Below are 16,578 nucleotides of genomic sequence, written 5' to 3'. Positions count from 1 at the left end.
AAAAAAATCTGAAGTTATTTTGCCTATTCAAGCATTTACAAATTTATGGTCTGCTTCCTTCACCTAGAATGTAAACTCCACAAAGGAGTCTTATTCATCAATCAACCCACAGCACCAGAACATTTCCAGGCATACTGAAAAACCTCAATAAATATTTGTGGAATAGATGCTGGAATTTTAAATATATCTTTGCTAAGCCTCTGATCCATGGTACTTATATGATCTAGTTCACTTAAAGGCACATTATCATGATGGGTAGGAGAGGAGAGATAGTCAACAAAGAGAAGGTCCCTAGACAGGACTGAGCAGGATGAATACACTGGCGATACACCCTAGACTGGGTAATTGGAATGTATCAATACGGCTTAAGAAGAATTTTTCCATAAAATTGTGAGGGCAGAAGTGAGACTGAATAATAAGTGCATGGGATGCACTCATCAGTTTATGTCATCAACAAATATTTATTGAGCCAGAAGTGCTAAATTTCAAGTTTCCTTCCTATTTTTCTTTAAGAAATCTATCATTAAAAAGAAAATGAGGAAGCTAAAAGCTTGTGGAAGAGGCAGGATCCAATTTTCATTTAAATGGAATGGGAAGAATGGTTTTCTTGTCCAAAGCAAAGCAACCATGAATGTAAGATACTCAAGATATTGTGCACTCCAGATATAAAAATCAAGACCGAAACAGAGATAAATATGAGCAGGATTTAGAGGACAGAAATTTTTTATGTCAACTTTACTGAGAAATAATTTGTGCACAATAAAATGCATTCTTCCATATTTTGATGAATTTTACCAGCTTGAAACCACTGAAACCTTGAAACCATTCCTACAATCAATGCACAAAACATTTTCATCCTCCTAAAAGATTCTCAGTGCTCCTTTGCAGTCCATCCCTCCCTCTGTCCCACCCCTAGGAAACCACTGATTTTAGTTACTATAAATTATTTCGATATATATATATTTTATATTTTTATATATTTTTATATTTATATTTATGTATAATACATTATGTATTATATATATATGGAATAATACATTATGTATTATTTTGTTGATGGCTTCTTTTGCCCAGCCTGATTTTTTTTTTACTTTTTCAAGTTTATTTATTTATTTATGTTTAAGGTGTTTTTTTTTCTGAGAGAGAGAGAGAGAGAAAGAGAGACAGAGCACACAAGCAGGGCAGGGACAGAGAGACAGAGAGAGAGAGAGAATCCCAAGCAGGCTCCATAATACCAGTATAGAGCCCGATGTGGGGCTTGAACCCACTAACCATAAGATCATGACCTGAGCCAAAGCAAGAGCTGGATACTTAATCAACTGAGCCACTCAGGCAACCCTATTTATTTATCTTGAGAGAGAGAGAGAAAACAAACGAGTGGGGGAGGGGCAGAAAAAGAGGGAGAGAGAAATTTAAGTAGGCTCTGCACTGACTGAATGGAGCACAACACAGGGCTTGATCTCATGAACTATGAGATCATGACATGAGCCAGAATCAAGAGTCAGGCACGTAACAGACTGAGCAACCCAGGCACCCCACCCACCAGCATAATTTTTAAATTCAATCATGTTGTTGCAAGTGTAAGTAATTATTCAATTGTATTGTTGAGTAGCATTTCATTGCATATCATATTGTGTTTCTCTATTTACCTACTGACTGACATTTTAGGGTATTTCCAGTTTGGGGCTATTATGAAAAAAGCTGCTATGAACTCTATACAAAAATCGTTGTATAAACATAGATTTTTACTTCTCTTAAATGCATACCTATGAAATTTCATTGTTGTGTGGCAGGTACATATGTAACCTCGTATGAAATTTCCAAACAATTTTCGAAAATAGTTACCACCAACAGTAATGAGAATTCTAGTTGCTCTATATTCTCCTTGACACTTGATATTGTCAGTCCTTTTAATTTTAACCATTCTAATGTGGAGTACTATCTTATTGCGGTTTTAGTTTGCCTTTCCTTGATGACTGATGTTGACCAATTTTTCATTTACTTATTGAACATTAAATATATTATTTTGTTAACTGTTCAAGCTTTTTGCCCATCTTAATTACATTCTCTTACATACTGTTGAGATAAAAGAGTCTTTATATAATCTGGATACCAGTCCATTGTCATACATATACATTGCAAACATTTTCTTCCATTCTTTGGTTTGCCTTTTTTCCATTTTTAAATTGAGGTATAACTGACATGACATTATAGCCTTTTAATTTTCTTTTAATCTTTAATTTTTCTTGATCCTTTTAATGTGTTCTGAAATTCAGTTTGCTAATATCTTGTCGAGAATTTTTGCATCTATATTCATCAAAGATATCGGTCTATAGTATTCTTGTAGTGCCTTTATCTGGCTTTGGTATCAGAATAATGCTGACCTCGTAAAATCAGTTGGAGAGTATTCCTTCCTTTTCATTTTTTTTGGAAGAGTCTGAAAAGGTGCTAATTCTTCTTTAAATGTATGGTAGAATTTACCAGTCAAGACATTTGGTCCTGGGGTGTACTGTGTCTACAGAGTTTGGTTATCAATACAATCTCCGTACTCATTATTTGTGTGTTCAGAATTTTCTATTTCTCATTTATTTAGTCTTGGTGGTTGGTATGTTTTTAAGAATATATTCATTTCTTCTCAGGTTTCCAATTCATTGGCATATAAGTGTTCATTATAATCTCTTATGGTTCTTTGCATTACTGTGGTGTTAGATTTAATGACTCCTTTTTTATTTCTGATTTTATTTTCTTGAGTCTTTTTTTTCTTAGTTTAACTAAAGGCTTGTCGATTTTGTCTTTTTCATAAAACCAGCTGTTCATTTGATTGATTCTTCTACTATTTTTCTGCTATTTCATTTATTTCCACTCTGATCTTGTTATTTCCCTGCTTCTACTAATTTGGGGCTTTGTTTATTCTTTCTCTAGTCCTTGAGGGGTAAAGGCAGGGTTTTTATTTGAGATTTTTATATTTCCTTAATATACCTATTTATAGCTATAAACCTTCCTCTCATAACTACTTTTGAAGCATTCCATAGGTTATGGTATGTTGTGTTCCTCTGCGATTCGTTTTGAGATATTTCTCTATTTCCCTTTCAATTTTTCTTTGACTCATCAGTTGTTCAGGAGTGGGTTGGTTGATTTCCATATATGGAAATTTCCAACTCTCCTCTTATTGATTTCTAGTACCATACCATTGTGGTCAGAAAAGATACTGAATATAATTTTAATCTTAAATTTCCCAAGACTTGTTTTGTGTCCTATCATATGATGTATCCTGTTCCATGTGCTCTTGAAAGGAATATGTTCTGCTGCTGTTGCATAGAATGTTCTGTAAATGTTTGTTTGGTCCATTTGGTCTAATGTGTATTTCAAACCCACTGTTTCCTGGTGGATTTTCTGTCTGGATAATCTACCCATTGATGAAAGTGGGGTACTGATGTCCCATTATTATTGCATTATTGTCTATTTCTGCCTTCAGATATGTTAGTATTGGCTTAATATATTCAGGTGCTCTGAGGTTGGGTGCTTATCTTTTTATGACTGTTATATATTCTTGATGAACAGACACTTTTATCATTATATATTGACCTTCTTTGTCTCTTGTTACCATTTTTTGTTTAAAGTCTATTTTGTCTGATATTAGTAAAGCTACCCCCATGTTCTTTTGGTTTCCACTTGCATGGAGTATCTTTTCCCATCTCTTCACTTTGAACCTATGTGTCTCCTTAAAGCTGAAGTGAATCTCTTATAGGCATCATATAGTTGGGTCTTGTTTTTTAATCCATCTAGCCATTCTGTGCCTTTTGATTGGTGAGTTCAATGCATTTACATTAGGAATGTTACTGATATGTAAGGATCTACTAATGCCATCTTATTGTTTTCTGTTTGCCTTATATTTCTATTGTTTCTTTTTCCTTCTGTTTCCGAGTACTTTGTAAATTTGTTGTTTTCTGTTGTTTCCCCTTTAATCTTTTGCGAATCTACCCTGTTTCTGATTTGTGGTTACCATGAGGCTTATACATCTCATAAATAAAAGCCTTTTATGTTGGTTGCAATTTAGTTTTCATTGCCTACAGAGGGTCCCCCCTTTTGCTTCCTCCTTTTACATTTTTAATACCATAATTTACCTCTATTTATATTATATATTATTATAATAGATATAGTTATTTTTAATATTCTTTTAACTCTTATAGCATTCAGAGGTAAACACATTATGTTAGAGAATTAGAGTTTTCTAAATATTTATCTTTACAAGTATGTTGTATTTTTTATAAGTTTTCATGCCACTAATTAGAATTTTGTTTCAGCTTGAGGAACTCCTTTCAGTATTTCTTGCAAGGCAGGGCTAGTGGTGATGAAATCCCTCATTGCTGTTTGTCTGGGAAAGCCTTTATTTCTCCTTCATATAGAAAGGTTAACTGCCAGATAGAGTATTCTGTTTTATTTTTTTAATATTTTTAATATTTATTTATATTTTGGAAGACCACAAGTGGGGAAGAGACAGAAAGAGGGAGACAGAAGATCTGAAGCAGGCTCTGTGCTGACAGGCTGACAGCAGTGAGCCTGATATGGGGATCGATCTCATGAACCATGAGATCATGACCTGAGCCAAAGTTGGACACTCAACTTTGAGCCACTAGGTGCCCCAAGCATTCTTTTTTTTTTTAATTAATTTATTTAAAGTTAGTTAACATACACTGTAGTATTGGTTTCAGAAGTAGAATCCAGTGATTCCTCTCTTACATAGAACACCTAGAGCACATCTCAACTAGTGCCCTGCTTAATGCCCATCACCCACTTAGCCCATTCCTCCCACCCATCTCCCTTCCAGCAACCCTCAGTTTGTTCCCTGCACTTAAGACTCTCTTATGGTTTGCCTCCCTCTCTGTTTTTATCTTATATTTCCTTCCCTTCCCCTATGTTCATCTGTTTTGTTTCTTAAATTCTACATATGAGGGAAATCATACAATATTTGTCTTTCTCTGACTTATTTTGATCAACATAATACACTCTAATTCCATGCATGACGTCGCAGATGACAAGATTTCATTCATTTTGATCGTCAAGGAAAATTCCATTGTGTGTGTGTGTATATATATGTATACACACACACACACACACACACACACACACACACACACACACACATATATACATATACATATATATATCACACATCTTCTTTACCCATTCATCAGTTGATGGACATTTGGACTCTTTCCATAATTTGCTATAATTGATGGCACTGCTATAAACACTGGGGTGCATGTGTCCCTTCAAATCAGCATGTTTGTATCCTTTTGATAAATACCTAGCAGTGCAATCACTTGGTTGTAAGGTAGTTCCACTTTTAATTTTTTGAGGAAGCTCCATAATGTTTTCCAGAGTGGCTGCACCAGTTTGCATTCCCACCAATCGTGCAAAAGTGTTCCCTTTTCTCCACATCCTCACCAACATCTGTTGTTTCCTGAGTTGCTAATCTAGCCATTCTGGCAGGTGTGAGGTGGTATCTCATTGTAGTCTTAATTTGTATTTCCCTGATGATGAGTGATGTTGAGCATCTTTTCATGCGTCTGTTAGCCATTTGGATGTCTTCTTTGGCAACGTGTCTATTCATTTCTTCTGCCCATTTCTCCACTAGATCATTTGTTTTTTGGGTATTCAGTTTGACAAGATCTTTATAGATTTTGAATACTAACCCTTTATCTGATATGTCATTTGCAAGTATTTTCTCCCATTCCATTGGCTGCCTTTTAGTTTCGTTGATTGTTTCCTTCGTTATACAGAAGTCTGTGTCTTGATGAGGTTCCGATAGTTCATTTTTTCTTTTCTTTCTCTTGCCTCCAGAGACATGTCTAGTAAGAAGTTGCTGCAGCTGAGGTCAAAGAGGTTGCTGCCTGTTTTCTCCTCTAAGATTTTGGTGGTTTCCTATCTCATATTTAGGTCTTTCATCCATTTTGAGTTTATTTTTGTGCATGGTATAAGAAAGCGATCCTGTTTCACTCTTCTGCATGGTGCTGTCCAGTTTTCCCAGCACCATTTGCCGAAGAGACTTTTCCATTGGCTATTCTTTCCCGCTCTGTTGAGGATTAGTTGGCCATACATTTGTGGGTCCATTTCTGGGTTCTCTATTTTGCTCCACTGTTCTATGTGTCTATTTTTGGGCCAATACCATACTGCCACTCTTGATGATTACAGCTTGAAGTCTGGAACTGTAATGCCTCCAGCTTTGGTTTTCTTTTTTGACATTACTTTGGCTAATGAGGGTCTTTTCTGGTTCCATACAAAGTTCAGAATTGTTTGTTCTAGTCCTGTGAATAATACTGGTGTTGTTCTGACAGGGATTGCATTGAATGTGTACATTGCTTTGGGTAATATATACATTTTAACAATATTTGTTCTTCTACTACTGCATGAGCCATGGAATGTTTTTCCACTTCTTTGTCTCTTCTTCAAGTTCTTTCATATGCTTTGTATAGTTTTCAGTGTACAGATCTCTTACCTCTCTGATTACGTTTATTCCTAGGTATTTAATGGGTCTTGGTGCAACTGTAAATGGGATTGAATCCTTAACTTCTCTTTCTGCTGCTTCATTATTGGCATATAGAAATGTAACCAATTTCTGTATTTTGATTTTATGTTCTGCCACTAGCTGAATTCATGTATCAGCTCCAGCAGTTTTTTGATGGAGTCTTTTGGGTTTTCCACACAGAGTATGTCATTTGAGAAGAGTGAAACTTTGACTTCTTCCTTGCCAATTTGGATGCCTTTTATTTCTTTTTGTTGTCTCATTGCTGAGGCTAGGACTTCTAGTACTATGTTAAACAACAGTGGTGAGAGTGGACATTCCTGACCTTAGGAGGAAAGCTCAGTTTCTCCCCACTGAAGATGATATTAGCTGTGGGTCTTTTGTATATGGCCTTTATGACCTCGAGGTATGATCCTTCTATCCCAAATTTCTTGAGGATTTTTACCAAGAAAGGATGCTGTATTTTTGTCAAATGCTTTTTCTGCATCTATTGAAAGGATCATATGGTTCTTATCCTTTCTTTTATTCATGTGTATCATGTTGATTAATTTGCAAATATTGAACCAGTCCAGCATCCCAGAGTAAATCCCACTTAATCATGGTGAAGAACTCTTTTAATGCACTGTTGAATTCAATTTGCTAGTATCTTGATGAGGATTTTTGCATCCAGGTTCATCACGGATTTGGCTTCTAATTATCTTTTTTAGTGAGGTCTTTTGTTTTGGAATCAAGGTAAGGCTGGCTTCACAGAACGAGTTTGGAAGCTTTCCTTCCTTTTTTTTTTTTTTTGGAACACTTTGAGAAGAATAGGTATTAAACTGTTCTTTAAATGTCTGGTAGGATTTCCCTGGGAAGCCATCTGGTCCATAACTCTTATTTTGGGGGCCACTTAGAGTATTCTTGATTAACAATTTTTTTCTTCCAACACTTCACATAGGTCATTCCAGTCTCTCCTGGCCGGTAGGGTTTCTTCTGAGAAATGCACTAATAGCCTAATGGGGGTTCCTTTGTAGACTACCATCATTCTTTCACTGGATTTTAGGAGTTGCTCTTTATCTTTGATTTTTGACAGTTTCGTTATAATGTGTCTTGGAGGTCTTTTTGCACTGAGATAATAGAGTGATCTCTTGGCTTCATAAACTTGGATGTCCAATTCTCTCCTCAGGTGTGGGAAGTTCTTGGCTATTATTCATTTAAATAAACTTTCTGCAACTTTCCCTCTTCTCCTTCTGGAATCCTTATTATTCTGATTTTTTTTTCTTTTTATAAAATCCTATGCATCATGCAGATTTCACTCTTTTCTCAATATTTTTTCTTTAATCTCCACTAATTGGGTTATTTAATTTTCTTGTCCCCTAACTCACTTATTCTGTCTTTCACTTGTTCTACTATTGTGTACATGCTCTCTATTGCATTTTCCATTTCATTCATTAAGTTCCTCAGCTCTACTCTCTAGTCTGCTGAGGATGTATCACCAGACCATCTCATCCACCAGGGAAGTAAAGCACGAGCACACGTATTAGGACCTGAAAGATGGTGAACTATGTCTTGGAACGGTGAAGCCAAAGGAAACTTGGTGGAGGTCTGTAAAGGTCCTGATGTGAAAATTGGTTATCTGACCTGTATATAGGGGCAAAAGACTAATTGAACCATTTAGTAACTGGTTTCCTCCAAAGTTTCCCTCAGCGTAGCTGGCATGCTCACACACAAACCTACAAGTTTTATCTAGTAAAGTGAATGACTAGGGTCTTCAACCACAACTATTTCAACCTATTCTCAAACTTCAAATGGCTAAGAAGCCTGCCTTGCTAGCATGGAGCCAGGAGTGGAATGCAAGTGACTAGTGGGCTACTTTTGGTAAGCAGAAGTAGTGCTACAAGATGAATCAAATGCTTGGTTAAGGTATCCAATGCAAACCTCATTAGACCCAAGAAAAGATATTGGTTGATATAAACAGGATAATGTCAATGGAAGTTGGAACCCACTAAGAAGTATGTAAACACCCACTTGCTGAATGACCTAGCCCTGAAAATGTTGGGAGTGATGGGCCCATACACAGCCACAGCTGGCATTTGGTGATGCATGCAAGAAGGATGGAAGCAAGTGGGGGGCAGGGAACATGGGTTCCCCCCAGGGCCACCACAGCCACTATGCCACAATGAGTAGGAAGGCCACTGTGGTGAGACTTGAAGCCTTGGGCATGGGCCCAGGTGGAGCTGCCACTGGTGCAGATCTTGGTGATAGTAGCAAATATTCAAATGAGAACTTTGAGGGCTGGGGGCACCTGCATGACTCATTGGTTGAGCTCCCAGCTCTTGATCTCAGCTCAGGTCATGATTTCATGGTTCGTGGGATCAAGCCCCATGTTGGGCTCTGAGCTGACAGTATGGAGCCTGCTTGTAATTCTCTCTCTCTCTGCCCCTCCCCTGCTCTCATGTATGCACATGCAAGCATGCTCTCTCCCTCTCTTTCAAAATAAATAAATTTTTTTTTCAAAAATTTTTTTTCAACGTTTATTTATTTTTGGGACAGAGAGAGACAGAGCATGAACGGGGGAGGGGCAGAGAGAGAGGGAGACACAGAATCGGAAACAGGCTCCAGGCTCTGAGCCATCAGCCCAGAGCCTGACGCGGGGCTCAAACTCACGGACCACGAGATCGTGACCTGGCTGAAGTCGGACGCTTAACCTACTGCGCCACCCAGGCGCCCCTCAAAATAAATAAATTTTTTTAAAACTTAAAAAAAAAAACTTTGAAGGCTGAAGTGGAGAAAGGTTCCATGTCAACAGCAATTGAACATGGGTCAGTTGGTCCTGAGAGATGGGCAAGCGCCATTGTGAAAGAACAGGCAATTGCCTCCATTGTCTTCGGCCAATCAAAAGGGAGTCGATTCATATTTTTTAAAAATTCACCTAGAGGAGGATGGGGACACAGTAGGAGGACCTTAGGCTTGTCTCATCCCAGGAATACAACTAGGTAACTATCAAATTATTCTAAATACCCAAGAAACCAATCTGAAGGTTGACAGAACAAACTCCATACCTAAAGAGGGAGAAGAAGCCACATCAAAGAAGGTAGGGAGTATGGAGACGTGGTTCAGGGGAGAAAAAGATCACAGGTGCTGTGGAGAGTAGGGAGCCATGGTTGTGGAGAAGGGTGAGAGAGGTCAAAACACACAAGGGAACACAAAAAGACAAGATTTCCACAAGCCATAGGGTGAGAAAATGACAGGGGCTGCTTTATAGACGTTCTTGCAACCAGTGAGTCTTAAAGCCTGAAGTTTTAAAGGTCAGCAGGCTGGACTGGGATAGAACCCTGAGGGCACTGCCCTGCTCCTGAAGAAAGGTCAGGCAAACAACCTAGGGGAAATGGCCTGGAAACTGTGCCCTGAAGAATGCTTGGGGCACACAAGGAGGGAGATTATTTTCTCTCCTTGGGGCACATCCCTAAAGGCAACATTCATGAAGAAGCCTCTACAGGGACAAAGGAGATGGCTGGCACCATTTCCCTCCTCCACCCCTCAGCATAAGCACAGAGCCACCTGCTGGCAGCACAGCACAGACACTGGGGCCTAACTTTCTTACACCAAGCCCCAAACACCTGTGCTCTGGCATGACTGACCTTCTTGGTCAAGCTTGCCTCAGTCCCAGTGCAGCAGGCCCCTCCCCAAGAAGACTAGTACAAACCCCTGTCCATGCCACTCCCTAAAGCCTGAAATTTTAAAAGTTATCAGGCTGGGCTAGAGCTCAGAGGGCACTGTCCTGCTCCTGGAGAGAAGGCAGGTAAACAACATAGGGGCACACAGTGTGGAAACAGTGATTTGTAAAATGCACATGGGGGAATTATTCCTTCTTCTCAGAGTGCTTCCCTAAGAGGCAGCATTCACGCAGAAGCCTCTAAGGGGACAAAGAAATTGGCTGGAACCATTTCCCTTCCCCACGCCTCAGCATAAACAAAAAGCTACCCTGGGTAGCAGTCCAGCACTGACACTAGCTGCCTAACTTGCTTACATCTCGTCCCACACAACTGTGGTCTGGCGGACTGCCCTTCGCAATCAAGCTGGACTCAGTCCCAGCACAGTGGGTCCTACCCCAGAAGACCAGCAGAAACCCCTACCAACACACCTCCTAACCACAGAGTTCTGCAGGGTCTCAGTTCTAGTGGAAGTAGTATCAGGTCTCATTTAACAAGAAGACCAGACCCCACCTAGTTAAAACTCGCCACATTCTGACCAAGGAGCAAACATTTTCCTAATCGGGGTAAGGAAGCAGACATCCACATCCAGGAGACACAAGGAACTCCTTAAAATCAACAAACCTGGCAAACATCAAGACATATTGTAATTATGATTTCATGGTGATAAAGAAAAATTCCTAAACGCAGCAAGACAAAAGAAGTCCTTAATTTACAAGGGGAAATCCATAAGGCTTGCTGCAGATTTCTCAACAGAAACTTAACAAGCCAAAAGGTAGTGGTATGATATATTCAAAGTGCTGAATGGTAAAAATCTTCAGCCAGGAATACACTATCCAGCAAGGCTATCATCAAAACAGAAGAAGAGATAAAGAGTTTCCCAGACCAACAAACACTAAAGGAGTTCATGACCACTAAACCAGCCCTACAAGAAATATTAAAAAGGACTCTTCAGTGCAAAGGAGAGACCAAAACTGACAAAGACAGGAAAGGAACAGAGAAAATACCCAGAAACAATTACAAAGCAAATAATAAAACTGCACCAAATGCATATCTATCAATAATTACTCTAAATGAAAATGAACTAAACTCTCTAATCAAAAGATATAGGATGTCAAAATGGAAATAAATAAGTAAGTAAATAAATAATAAAGAAGACTCATCTATACGCTGCCTACAAGAGACTCATTTTAGACCTAAAGACACCTGCAGCTTGTACATAAAGGGATGAAGAAACATTCATAATGCAAATGGATGTCAAAAAAAAAAGCCAGAGTAGCAATACTTACTTATATAAGGAAAACTAGTTTTAAAACAAAGACTATAACAAGAGATAAAGAAAGGCACTTTATTATGACTAAGAAAACAATTCAACAAGAAGGTATAACAATTGTATGTTTATGCCCCCAACATGAAGCACGCAAATACATCAAAAAATTAATAATACACATAAAGAAACTCATTGACAATAATACAACATTAGGGGACTTTAACACCCACTTACATCAATGGATATATCATCTAAGCAGAAAAACACTAAGGAAACAATGGCTTTGAATGACACACTTGACCAGAAGGACTTAACAGATATTCAGAACTTTCTATCTTCAAACAGCAGAATACACATTCTTTTCAAGTGCACACAGGACATTCTCCAGAATACATCACATACTAGGTCACAAATCAGGCCTCAACACGTACAAAAAGACTGAAATCATACCATACCGAAACCAGATAAAGACTCCACTAAGAAAGACACCAGGCCAATATCCTTGATGAACATGGATGCGAACATTCTCAATAAAATACTAGCAAACCAAATTCAACAGTACATTAAACGAATCATTCACCATGATCAACTGGGACTTATTCCTGGATTGCAAGAGTAGTTCAACATTCACAAATCAATGTGATACACCATGTTAATTCAAAAAATGACAAGAACCATATGATCCTTCCAAAAGATGCAGAAAAAGCATTTGACAAAATGCAACATCCATTCATGATAAAAACTGTCAACAAAGTAGGGTTAGAAGAAGCATACCTCAACATAGTAAAGTCCATACATGAAAAACCCACAGCTAATATCATCCTTAATTGGGAAAAACTGAGAGCTTTTTCCTACCATCAGGAACAAGACAGGGATATCAACTGTCACCACTTTCATTCAACACAGTCCTGGAAGTTCCAGCCTCAGCAATCAGAAAATAAAATCAAAAACATCAAAACTGGCAAGGAAGAAGTAAAACTTTCACTATTTGCAGATGGCATGATACTCTATATAGAAAACCTGAAAGACCCCACCAAAAAGTTACTAGAATTGATACATAAATTCAATAAACTTGCAGACTACAAAATCAGTGTAAAGAAATCTGTCGCATTTCTATACACCAATAATGAGGCAGCAGAAAGAGAAATTAAGGAATCAACCCTATTTACAACTGCACCATAAACCATAAGATACCTAGGAATAAACCTAACTAAAGAGGTAGAAGATCTGTACTTTGAAAACTGTAAGACACACTGATGAAAGAAACTGAAGAGGTCACAAAGATATGGAAAACCGTTCCATGTTCATATGGATTGAAAGAACAAATACTGTTAAAATGTCTGTGTTACCCAAAGCAATGTACACATTTAACGCAACCCCTATCAAAATACTACTAGCATTTTTCAAAGAGCTAGAACAAACAATCCTACAATTTGTATGGAACCACGAAAGACTCTGAATGGCCAAAGCAACCTTGAAAAAGAAAAGCAAGGCTGGAGGCATCACAATTCCAGACTTCAAGTCATATTACAAAATGCAGTTTTCAAGACTGGTACCAAAATAGACACATAGACCAATAGAACAGAATAGAACACTCAGAAATGAACCCACACTCTATAGTCAATTAATCTTCGACAAAGCAGGAAAGAATATCCAATGGGAAAAGGACAGTCTCTTCAACAAGTGGTGTTGGGAAAACTGGACAGCAACTTGCAAAAGAATGAAATTGGACCACTTTCTTACACCATACACAAAAATAAATTCAAAATGGATGAAACACCCTGATGTGACACATGAAACCATTCAAATCCTAAAGGAGAACACAGGCAGTAATCTCTTTGACATTGGCCATAGCAACTTCCTACTAGATATGTCTCCTTAGGCAAGGGAAACAAAAGCAAAAATAAACTATTGAGACTTCACTAAGATAAAAAGCTTCCGCACAGCAAAGGAAATAAATCTAAAAGACAACCTACGGAATGGGGGAAGATATGTTTGCAAATGATTTATCTGATAAAGGGTTAGTATCCAAAATATATGAAGAACCTATAAAACTCAACACTCAACAAATGAATAATCAAATTTAGGGTCGCATGGCTGTATCAGTCGGTAGAGCCTGTGATGCTTGATCTCGGGGTTGGGAGCTTGAGCTCCATGTTGGGTGCAGATCACTCTAAAAAATAAAACAATATTTTAAAAATGAATAATCAAATTTAAAAATGGGCAGAAGACATGAAGACATTTTTCCAAAGAAGACACACAGACAGCCAACAGACACATGAAAAGATGCTCAACATAACTCATCATCAGGGAAATACAAATCAAAACCACAATGAGATACCACCTCATACCTGTCAGAATGGCTAAAATCAAAAACACAAGAAATAACAAGTATTGATGAGGATGTGGAGAAAGGGGAACCCTCTTGTACTATCCGTAGAAATGCGAATGGTACAGCCACTCTGGAGAACAGTACGGAGTTTCCTCAAAAAGGTAAAAATAGAACTATCCTATGATCTAGCAACTGCACTAGGTATTTACACAAAAGATACAAAACGTTAATTCAAAGGGATAAAAGCACCCCTATGTGTATCGCAGCATTATCTACAACAGCCAAGTTATGGAAGGAGCTCAAATGTCCATTGACTGACAAATGGATAAAGAAAATATGGTATATATATACAACAGAATATTACTCAACCATAAAAATGAATGAAATCTTGCCAATTCCAAGGATGGTGATGTTACTAGAGAGTATACTGCTAAGTAAAATAAGTCAGAGAAAGACAAATACCATATGATTTCATTCATATGTGGAATTTAAGAAACAAAACAAAGGAGCATAGAGCAAAAAGGAGAGAGGCAAACAAAGAAACAGATTCTTAATTATAGAGAACAAACTGATGGCCATCAGAGGAGATGGGTGTGGGGCTGGGTTAAATAGTTGATGGGGATTAAGTAGTCACTTGTTGGGACGAGCACCAGGTGATGTATGTAAGTGCTGAATCACTAAATTGTACATCTGAAACTAATATTACACTGTATATTAACTGAAATTTAAATAAAAATTTAAAAAATAAAATTGAGGGGAAAATAAATAAAAATAATATTGAATGTTTATTACTCATCTGTTTCTTAATCTTATAAATTACAGCTTATAACTTTATTAATTTCAGTAATTTGTAGATTCTTTTGGCTTTTCTATATAAACAATTATATCATTTTTCTTTAATTTTTTTTCAACGTTTTTTATTTATTTTTGGGACAGAGAGAGACAGAGCATGAACGGGGGTGGGGCAGAAAGAGAGGGAAACACAGAATCGGAAACAGGCTCCAGGCTCCGAGCCATCAGCCCAGAGCCCGACACGGGGCTCGAACTCACGGACGGACGGCGAGATCGTGACCTGGCTGAAGTCGGCCGCTTAACCGACTGCGCCACCCAGGCGCCCCTATATCATTTTTCAAATAAACAAAATATTTTATTTAAAAAATTATAATAAAATAAGATAAAAATTGTTCAGCTCCAGAATTTCTGCTTGTTTCTTTTTTATGATCTAGTATCTTTGGTAAGTGTCATTTTATTTACATATCTCCCCCTGATTTCCTTTAATAGTCTTTCTGAGTTTTTGTAGCTCACTGATTCTCTTCAAAACAGGTATTTCAAATTCTTTATGAGGAAGGTCACAAAATTCCATGTCTCTGAACTAGGTTATTGAGAATTATTATCTTTTGTTAATGACACGTTAATGACATTTTTCATGTCCTTGTAGTTTTGCTGCTTTGCATCCGAAGTTGGAAGACACTTCCTTAAATCTTTACTAGTTCCCTTCAGTCAGAGTATTCTGTGTATTGGTACTATTATATCTGGGGTTTTCTCTATCTTTGTATGGATACAACTGCTCCATTATTCTTGCTCTCTCTTGTGGCAGAATTCTTAACCTTTTAGGTCTTATCTGGTAGTCACAATTCAGCAGATTGGCTACTGGAAACTTCTCTTTTGTTTTCCAGAAGGTGGTGCTATGGCTCAACTGTATGGTTTCTCTCTTCCTCACAAATCCTGATCTGTTTTGCTAACAGCACTCTAACAGACTAGCTCTCACCACTGAACTCAGGAGCATGCATAGGAAGTCAGCCACAATGGGAGGTGGGATGTATTTGTCAGCTTAGCACTTGGTCATTGAGGGTGCCCTTGGACCTGGTGGGGAAATCCTTGGGTGAGGTTCTCCCAAGAGGCTGGGCGGGGGGGGGGGGGGGGGGGACTTCTTGCTGAATTCTTGAGTGTAATCAACAGGAACCATGTCCCTTTAAAGTCCTTTGATATTCTTCTTTCCCAATATCTTCTCCCTTCTCCCAGTCCTGACTTGATACTCTGGGATGAATACCCAAAAATGGATTTCTCCAGCCATGTCCCACACAATTGGGAGTAGATGGGCTATCTACTATCCTTTAGCCCCACTGGAGAGGTCACTGCCAATGGACAGTTCCAGTCCACCAATGTCAGCAAATTTGTGCAGGAATCTCCCATCAAGAGGGCTGGATTTCTGCAAATTCTTTCTTCTGTGAGTATCTGCCCAGGACAGCCACTCCAGTTTTTTTTTCTGAATGTGGCCAGGGGGCTGGGGCAGACTTGCTGGTTTTGCTGGTTCCATGGCCCATACTGAGGTCTTCTGCCTATTACCGGATTCACAGGAGGATGAGACTACTCCCATGTCCCTTGGCCTATGGTGCTGTATCTCACAACTCCCACTGAGGCACTTTTGTTCACAGATGGATGTCTAATAAGTTGTTTTAAAAGGGAGCCAAAAAAGAGGAACATCTTATACCACCATGATGCTGATATCCGCAAGTGAGTTAAAGGACAGGACAGTAAATAAATATCATAAAATGGCCTAAGAAGTGACAGAAAGACAGGAAAGAAACCACTCAACACAGGTTTGATAGACACTTAAGAGAGGAAATATAATTGGTGGTGCCACTCTTGTTTTTTGTTTGCTATTGAATAATTTGTTTCAATTTTTTTCTTTTTGTTTTCAAGTTTTTATTTAAATTCAAGTTAGTTAAGATACAGTGTAATATTAGTTTCAGGTATA

General features: G+C 38.2%; 1 protein-coding gene across 2 annotated transcripts in view; it reads left to right on the top strand.

The window, feature by feature from the left end:
* Positions 1-16,578, top strand: part of LOC101094047 (interferon-induced very large GTPase 1-like) — a 56,039-nt gene that overhangs the window by 29,632 nt on the left and 9,829 nt on the right. The window lies entirely within an intron of this gene.

This window comes from Felis catus, chromosome D1, assembly GCF_018350175.1.
Source record: "Felis catus isolate Fca126 chromosome D1, F.catus_Fca126_mat1.0, whole genome shotgun sequence".
NCBI lineage: Eukaryota > Metazoa > Chordata > Mammalia > Carnivora > Felidae > Felis > Felis catus.
This window is presented reverse-complemented; position numbering and strand designations above follow the sequence as displayed.